Genomic DNA, 7,411 nt, shown 5'->3' with positions numbered 1-7,411 from the left:
GCCAGTTCCATAAATTTCTCTGACATGTGCCCTCTAGGTACATGCAAAACCTGTTTGCCACCTGTAATAACTGTCTGTCCCTGAATCTAACCCATATAACAGTTATTTGAATATTTTGTGCTTATCTTCCTGGTCTTCCCCTCTCAAATTTGTTCAAATTCTTTGTGACCACTTGGTATGATAACCCCAGTCTTCAAAAGATTTTTCCTGTTACTCTTACTGTGGATTCTTCATCTGCTCCTTTTAGAGGAGATCCAGTTTACTCCTGGGTCTGACTTCTTGCAGGAAGCAGGCATTGATTTAGTCAGAGCTCTTACCTCTTTTAATTTGTTTTTTAATAGGCCCAGTCACTACTCCTGAACTAGTAATAATTAAAACATCTTTACCTTTTCTAATACCCTCTTTATAAATAATTAGAACTGAGTAAACTCCCTTTTCCTTTTGTATATATCCATCCTTGTCTCCAAGAGCTCATGCTGATCTTCCTATATGTCTAGTCTCTTCACTAAGCCCTCATTCTGTTTCTACTATGAACTGAATGTTTTTGCCCTCCCCAAATTCATGTTATATACTAACACCCAATGAGATGGTATTTGGAGCTAGGGTCTTTGGTACGTGATTAGGTCATGAAGGTGGAGCTCTCATGAGTGGGATTAGTGCCCTTCTAAAAGGGACCCCAGAGAGCTCCCTTGCCCCTTCCACCACATGAGGTTACAGTGAGAAGATGGATGTCTATGAACCAGTAAGCAGACTCTCACAGACACTGAATGTGCCAGTGCCTTGACCTTGGACTTCCCAGCTTCCAGAACTATGAGAAATAAATTTCTATTGTTTATTCGCCACTCAGTCTATGGTATTTTGTTTTAGCAGCCTGAAGAGACTAAGAGAGTTTCCTAAGAGAAGTTTACTCTCCCTCTAGCTAATCATCTTGTCTCCCTTTGTTTTGATTTCATTCTTTCACTTCCTTTGTTCTTATAGTCAGAACGAAGCATAACTTTCAATTCACCCAATCCCTCCTTGATTTCTTGAGAAAACTTCATTGTTGGAAATGAAAACTCCAGGCACAGGCCTTTTAGGTTTTTTACTACCTAAGAAAGTGGCATATTCTCTTTACCTTAAGAGCGTCCATTCCTATGTATGGGTTTATTAGTAAAATTTACCATTGTTTTATGGGTGAGATTTGCAGTTTGGGTCTCCAAAATCTAAAGCCATGATAGAACTTGTGTAACAAATCCAGAGACACTTGGGGCCACATAGCAGGGCTGATTCTTGAGTCTATGGACAAGCCCTATGAATGTTAGTTGTATCATAATTTTCTCTCTGAGCTCAAACCACTATAAAGCGGAACAAAATTCAGACAGCTGATCTAACACTGCCTACCTAGAGCTGGCAATAATAATTTAAAGCCAGAACCTTGTCTAACACCCAAGCCAATATCATCTCTTGACTGGATCATTACAATAGTTCCTAATTCATTTCCCTGCCACCATTGTTACCAAGCAAGGGCTTGCTGCCCAACGTGCATAGAAGCCAATACTATAGCATTGACTTTTGAGAAAAGAAAAAGCTATATTGTGAGGTTGACCAGCAAGGAGATAGGAGGCAGGGCTCTCAAGTCTGTCTCCCCCGTATGGGGTTTGGTCACACTTTTATGAGTTAGGGGAGGAGGGTTGGAATGTGGAAGCACTGGTGGGGATGGTTTGTATTGGAGGGCTTTGGAACTTGGCCATTTATGGTAAGGATGGTAAAGGGTCTTCAGCACCAAATCTTCCTGAACAATGGATCCTTCACTTCTGAAAGTGTTCCTGCATTCAGGTTCTGTTCATGTCCTGGTCCTTTTCTTCCGTGGCGGGGAGAAACTTTGGTTCCTGGTGTTATTTGAGGTAAAAAATTTCCCCTCTGCGCCTTCTTTGGCCACATGACTTACAGTTTTATTCTGTTTCTCTAAAAAACTCAGTATCTTGTTAGAAACAGGATAGGGCCAGTTTGGGGCTGGTTCTGCAGTTACACCATTCTAGTGCCCCACCCCCCCGCATAGTTCATCTTCCACATAGCTGCCAGAATGATCTTTTAAAAACTTATATAAGGGGCTTCCCTGGTGGCGCAGTGGTTGAGAGTCCGCCTGCCGATGCAGGGGACACGGGTTTGTGCCCCAGTCCGGGAGGATCCCACATGCTGTGGAGTGGCTGGGCTCGTGAGCCATGGCCGCTGAGCCTGCACGTCTGGAGCCTGTGCTCAGCAGCAGGAGAGGCCACAACATTGAGAGGCCCACGTACTGGAAAAAAAAAACAAAAAACAAAAAACTTATATAAGGTCAAACAAAGGACACAATCAAGAAAGTGAAAAAATAACTCATAGATGGGAGTTCTCTGGTGGTCCAGTGGTTAGGACTCTATGCTCTCACTGCTGAGGGCCCAGGTTCAATCCCTGTTTGGGGAACTAAGATCCCACAAGCCATGCAGTGCAGCTAAAAAAAAAACAACAAAAAACCAGATAACTCATAGAAAGGCAGAAAGTTTTTGCAAATCATATGTCTGATAAGGGCCATGTATCCTGAATATATAAAGAACTCTTACAACTCAACAATAAAAAGATCAATAACCCAATTCTAAAATGGGAAAAGGACATGGATAAACATTTCTCCAAAGCAGATATACAAATAGCCAATAAGCAGATGAAATGACTCTCAACATCATTAGTTATTAGGGGAATGCAAAACAAAAAACAAAAAAACAACACATTAAGAGGACGTCCCTGGTAACGCAGTGGTTAAGAATCCACCTGCCAATGCAGGGGACACGGGTTCGAGCCCTGGTCCGGAAAGATCCCACATGCTGTGGAACAACTAAGCCCATGTGCCATAACTACTGACCCTGCGCTCTAGAGCCTGCGAGCCACAACTACTGAGCTCATGCACCACAACTACTGAAACCTGCCTGCCTAGAGCCCGTGTTCCACAACATGAGAAGCCACCGCAATGAGAAGTCCACACACCACAAAGAAGAGTAGCCCCTGTTCACCACAGCTAGAGAAAGCCCACACGCAACAACGAAGACCCAAAGCAGCCAAAAATAAAAATAAATAAAAGTTTAAAAAAAAAAGTGGTGCAGCCACTTTGGAAAATAATTTGGCAGTTCCTCAAAATTTAAACAAAGTTACCATATGACCTAGCAATTCTACAGAAGAGAAAAGAAAGCACATATTCATACAGGTATATACCCAAGAGAAATGAAAGCATATAGTCATATAAAAACTTGTATACAAATATTCATAAAAAACAAAAAGTGAAACAATCCAAATGTCCATGAATAGATGAATGCACAAAGCGTGGTATATACATACAATGGAACATCATTTTGCCATAAAAAGCAATGAAGTACTATTACATGCTACAACGTGAATGACCTGGAAAACATTATGCTAAGTGAAAGAAGCTAGACACAATAGGCTGTATTGTTCCATTTATATTAGGCAAATCCATAGAGACCAAAACCAGACTATTTTTTGTCAAGGGCTGGGGAAAGGGTCAAGGGGAGTAACTGCTAACAGGTACAGGGTTTCTTTTTGGGGTGATGGCAATGTTCTGGAATTAGTGGTAATGGTTGCACTCGTTATGAACTGCTAAAAACCAATGAACTGTACACTTTAAAATGGTAATGCATGTTATATATAAATCATATCTCAATTTTCAAAACACTAATGAGAAAAGAAAAAAGTTGTAGTAGATCATGATCTTCTACTGGTTAAACTCTGCAAAGGCTTCCTATAGTACTCAGATAAAATTCAGTCTCCTCACCTTGGCCTACAAGGCCCTATATGATATGATCCCTACCTGCCTCTCTTATCTCATACCCCATCACTCCCTTCACTCCCCGTCTCACATTTACATTACATTCTGGGCTCACTGGCCCTCCCACTCCCAACTTTACACTTAACCTTCCTCCTGTTTAGAGTATTCTTTGCTTAGGGCTGCTCATGGCTGCCTCTTCCTTGTCATGGAGGTCTCAGATCAATTTCACCTCTTCAGAGAGGCCTCCCTCACCATCCCCATCACTGTCTATCATATTACCATGTATTATTTTCTTCACAGCATGTATCACTGTCTGAAATTGTTTGTTACACACACATTTTCTGAGAGCAGAGATTTTGTCTGCCTTGTTCACTGCTATCAACCAAGTGCTAAGAATAATGCCTGGCACAGGGTAGAGGCTCAAAAAATACATTTTGAATGACCTAATTTGTGAACAATGGAAATTTTGATATTTTGAAGGTACTTGGGGTGCTGAGAGCTTCAACTGATTTTGAATGAGAACCTCAGAAACCCCATTCCTGAACACACTGAGACTACATATATAGCATCTAGGGAGAGCGGTAAGAAACAGGAGGGGTGTGGAAATGTACCTCACCATCATTTCCAAATTGCCAAAGACAAAATTTTATAGTTGTGGAAACCATGAAAAAACTGCCCAAAGTTTATGAAATCAGCTATATAAATCTTGCCACATAATTCATGATTCTGTCTGTTCTCTGAGAGGAGAGTTGAGGCACGCACACACTTGATCTGGGCTCATTGGAGGAGATCAAAGGGAGAATGGCTATGAGGCAGCACAGTGGGGCATCTCTGGGATTGCAGTTCAGCTCAGACTCTGGGCTCGAGCTTTGTTCCTGGGAAGGGGTAGTAATAAAGAACAGAGCCCCCGAAAAGTACAGAACACAAAGTGCGTTTGCTTTGGGGCCCAGGAAGAGGGTAAGCTGGGAGAGACGGGTGGCATAACAACCATTAAGAATGGAATTAAGGGGACTTCCCTGGTGGTCCGGTGGTTAAGACTACATGCTCCCAATGCAGGGGGCCGGGTTTGATCCCTGGTCAGGGAACTAGATCCCGCATGCCACAACTAAAGACCCTGAAGGCCACAACGAAGACTGGCACAGCCAAATAAATAAGTATAAATATTAAAAAAAAAAAAAGAGAGAGAATGGAATTAAGGAGCAACCAAGAATATGCCTGTGCTGGGAGGGAGGGGGATGTCAAGGTAGTGGGAACCAAAGGGCTGACCTCGGAGGGCAAAAGAGGATGCCGGGAACCAGGGAGACATGCGCTGAAAGAGACGCCCTACTGTTCTTGAAGGATCTGAGGCCTGAAATTTCTATATTTTGCTGTTGAAGACTGAACCACACGCTGCTGTTTCACATTTCATCAGTATGACCTAGGGAAATGTGGTTACACATATAACATAGGGAACGGTGCTCATATTCCCTTATCCAAATGAGGAAAATATTCTCTTTTTATTCTGAGGTAATCTATGAATCATATACGTGGAATCATTAAGTGGAAGCCACATTAGGGGGAGGACCATCTGCCACTGTATATTTTAGTGAATTTGGTGATGAGGTGAAATGCCTCTAAACTAAGCCAGGTGGAAAAAGGATGTAAAGATAATTTAGGTTTAGATTATCAGATGAGGAGCAAAGTTTACTGAGGTAGGAAAGAAAAAGCTTGGAGGGTTGAGAAAGTGAGGTGGCGCAAAGAAATCAAAGGCTGGTTTAGAAACAATAACCAATATTATGAAATGGGAAGAATAGGTTTTTAAGCTTAAAAAGGTAAGGCTTAAAAAATTTTTTTTAATAAAAAAGGTAAGGCTTTATTTTAAATCAGTTTGAACATTTACATGCAAAGTGTGGCCCAGCTTGCCCAGACACACTGAGGTAGTACCTAGGGATGACTCCCATCGTGAATTGGATGCATGTCAGGTTATAAGAAGGAACGTGCTGCTGGCTTGCACAGATCTGAACTTCCAGAGCAGCCTGCGGGATGGCCTCTGCTGTCAAGCCATCCCGCACACTCTGTTGCCCAGCTAATCTGCCTGAAGTAAGACTTTAATCATTCTAAAGCCTTCACTGCCTTCCCATCCATGTCTTACAGACTCTACCCTGAATCCTACCTGGATGTCTAGCCCCACCCTACCTATTTTTAAATTTTTTTATTTTTTTTTTGCGTTACTTGGGCCTCTCACTGTTGTGGCCTCTCCCATTGTGGAGCACAGGCTCCGGACGTGCAGGCTCAGTGGCCATGGCTCACGGGCCCAGCTGCTCCGCGGCATGTGGGATCTTCCCGGACCGGGGCACGAACCCATGTCCCCTGCATCGGCAGGCGGACTCTCAACCACTGCACCACCAGGGAAGCCCCCCACCCTACCTATTTAATCTTTGCTTTTAGTTCTCTCCAGAACACATCCCTCTCAAGGCCTGCCTCTCCACTTCCTGCATCTGGGCCTTTGCCTAAGAGGCTGCCTTTGTCTGAAGTGTACACCGTCTCCTGTCTGCCTAGTCACATGCCACCCTTCTGTCAAGGTGGAGCTTACATATCAGTTCCACCATGGGTCTTTCTTGATGGCCCCTACCTTTGAACTCCTCAAATACAATTACTTAATTACATACTGTCGTGCATTATTCACTATTCTTGTACATGTAGTAGCATCAGGAGCTAGCGGAAAGAGAAGAGAGGAATTAATAACAGAGGGGAGTGAATTCCTCATTTTAGATTCGGATTTGGATGTGGCTGTCAATAAAGGATGGAGGAAGTACAGCAGAGTGATCCCAGAGGCTTTGGTGCAAGAAAGGAAGTAGGGTCAGTTTTAATGAGCCCCTTGCTTTCCCTGTCACTTGGCAATAACATCTTCAGTTTTAAGTTCAGCATCATGAGGGATGAGAAATTTATCTGGATGTTCCAGCTAATGGAAGCTTACCGTGCAAATTCTTGGGTTCCACCCTACCTACTGAATCAGAATCTCCGAGGGTAGGGCCCAGCAATGTGTGTTTTAATCACACTGAAGGTAATTCTGATGCACGGTAACATTAGAGAACCACTGCTTTTGAGCATAAAAACTTGAAAACTACTTGCCTTTTGGAATAGAACAGACAAAATATAAAGTGGTCCTTTCTTGTGGAACCAGAGTCGCCATATGAACACGACTTCTTGCCCAGTGCCGTGGCAACAAGCAGCACACCAAACTAAACACTCAGGCACCACGCGGCCAGGGCAACAGTCCACCTGGTCACCTCATTCAGGCAACCGACTGCACTGCTGTTTGGGTCCACTCAGCCCTGATCATTACTTATAATAATACTGGAGGGATTCTTTCACTTGGGACTTGATAAAAACAATACAAAGGCTAATTGAAGCTGAGTGAACCACAGGATAAAAGAAAATGCATGCGGTTCACTAATTATACCCACACAATGCTACAGAACAGACACTGTGCAGTGGCATTCTGATGTTATATTCCAATGTCTCCACTATAGAAGTGGTGGAAATTCTTAGGCAACTCTCAGGAAATGTTTCTGTTCTCAACTGGATTTCAGATTTTACATTATTCAGGCTTTACTGATTCTCTTCTGAATAACTGACTCA

The sequence above is a fragment of the Stenella coeruleoalba genome (assembly GCF_951394435.1).
Source record: "Stenella coeruleoalba genome assembly, chromosome: 5".
Taxonomy (NCBI): Eukaryota; Metazoa; Chordata; class Mammalia; order Artiodactyla; family Delphinidae; genus Stenella; species Stenella coeruleoalba.
Note: the sequence above shows the minus strand (reverse complement) of the source record.